This window comes from Euprymna scolopes, chromosome 13 (genome assembly GCF_053919585.1).
Source record: "Euprymna scolopes isolate OS-2025 chromosome 13, ASM5391958v1, whole genome shotgun sequence".
Classification (NCBI taxonomy): domain Eukaryota; kingdom Metazoa; phylum Mollusca; class Cephalopoda; order Sepiida; family Sepiolidae; genus Euprymna; species Euprymna scolopes.
In genome coordinates this window covers 138,293,686-138,295,700 of record NC_136494.1, presented here as the reverse complement: position 1 = coordinate 138,295,700, position 2,015 = coordinate 138,293,686, and the positions used below count along the sequence as shown (strand labels likewise).

Sequence of the window (2,015 nt, the reverse complement as noted above, 5' to 3'; positions counted from 1 at the left end):
ATACGAAGTGACTTTTCCCAGACATTATTCGCCAAGCGCTGACGTGATATTGTAGACAACACAGGCGAGATTTGATCAGCTACATAATAATTATTAGTAATATTTTTTTTGCGAATAAGAACACTAGGCAAATTATTCATCGTAATATATAATATTAAATAATTTTAAATAGGAGACGTATTCTATAAGGATGCATAGACACTCTGCAGAAATAAAAAAATATCATGTTTAAGCGTATTACATGACCGGGCAACTAGCATATAAATGATGTCTTTCTCATTTCTAAGCAATATGCTTAAGCCATTTGTTTTAAAAATCTACATTCCTACGTTTTCTCCTCTTCTGATGCGAAGCATTTAAGGACGAAATGTTTTTCCCTAAATAGGTTCTTTTTTTTAAAGTTTTCCTCTTGATCTGATAGTATAATACAATTATATATTTAACACTTTATTCTCATTTGTTTGTTTTTTCTCTCATATATATATTTCCACTTCACTCCTCACATTAAAAATCGGCCTTGTGCCTAATTTGCTCGGTGGTGCAGCAAATAAATACCAACCCTTCATAACAATTGTCACTATCCAGCTCCCCTACTCCCCGTGGAGTTGTTCCTCATTTCCACTTCGCACATCGCATTAAAAATCGGCCTTATGTCTAATTTGCTCGGTGGCGGAGAAAATAAATACCTTTTTCTTGGCCTTTTGGCCAAGATCAAAGTGTAGTATCTGCCCGGCAGATATTTCAGGCAAAGACCATATGTGGGGCCAGCCCCACATATAAGGTCTTGTTCAGTGTATGGACAACCCTTCATACCAATTGTAGCTATCCAGCTCCCCTATTCCCCGAGGAGTTTGTCCCCATTTCTCCTTCACTCCTCACATTAAAAAATCGGCTTTGTGCCTTATTTGCTCGGCGGGGGAGCAAATAAATATCCTTTTTAGGCCTTTTGGCCAAAATCAAAGTGAATTATCTGTTCTTACTTCATGCTGTACTTATTGTGATATAACGTGGGGGATCACTTTTCTGTATTAATTTAATGTAAAATGATCACCCAATTTACTCCCAGTCAGTCACAAAGCCATTCAAGTCATTCTCCAGATCATTCAAGTTGTTTTTGAAGGATTCCGGTTACTTTTTAAGCATTTAAGTCATGCTTAAGGTCATTCAATTCATCCTTATGTTCATTAAAGGCATTCTAAGTAATTTGCTTTTTATTTATTTAAGTCATTTCAGCCAATTTTTCGGTCATTTTAGTTTATCTTTAAGAATTTCATGTCAATCCTACATTCACGCATTCATTCATTACACGAAAGTACGCGACTAATAGCTATCAGCCTTGTTATACTAATAAATACAATTTGAAAAGTAAAACACCTATACGGTGATTTAATTTGTGTGACTGTTTCATAAAATATTCTGTGGAAATTGCTTTTTGTCAGATGGCAAATGTTTTAAATCTTATAAGCATCTTCTGAACTGAAAATCGTAACAGCAGTAAATAAAATAAAGTTATTTATTTATTAATATTTCTGTAACGGATTGAAAGTAAATTGCATACTAGGTGTGGTTTTGATTTTTATTAGTTAAATAACCAATTGTATAACTTTTCCTTTCTATGCTAATTAGCTAGTGGTATATTTATTTCTGTGTATGGCACAATCTCTGGTGAGAACACAAGAGTCTCAATTAAACTGAACCCCCACTATCGACACAATTGTTCTATATATTTTTCTTCTTAAATATTATTCGTAGTAATGTAAGCAGTAGTTTTTATTTGATACTCCCTTTTATTTTATTATAGCAGGTTGTAATATAGGAATCCGAATTTGTTGTTATGCCGAATGTGGCAGTGAATTGAATTCCTCTAGTTAATGAAATTAAGATTATTTTATTTGTCAAATTTATGTTTTTTGGGTAGTGGAAAGCATGCCAGGCCTGCATACTGAACGTGTTATCCAATTTAATGGTTAAATATTATTATTTATTCTTTCATAATTTATATTATCGAAAGCCCT

At 33.3% G+C, this 2,015-nt stretch overlaps 1 pseudogene; it reads left to right on the top strand.

Moving 5' to 3' along the window:
• The first annotated feature begins 684 nt into the window (after positions 1–684).
• On the top strand, positions 685–809 carry LOC145292568 (U2 spliceosomal RNA; annotated as a pseudogene).
• The last annotated feature ends 1,206 nt before the right edge of the window (positions 810–2,015 follow it).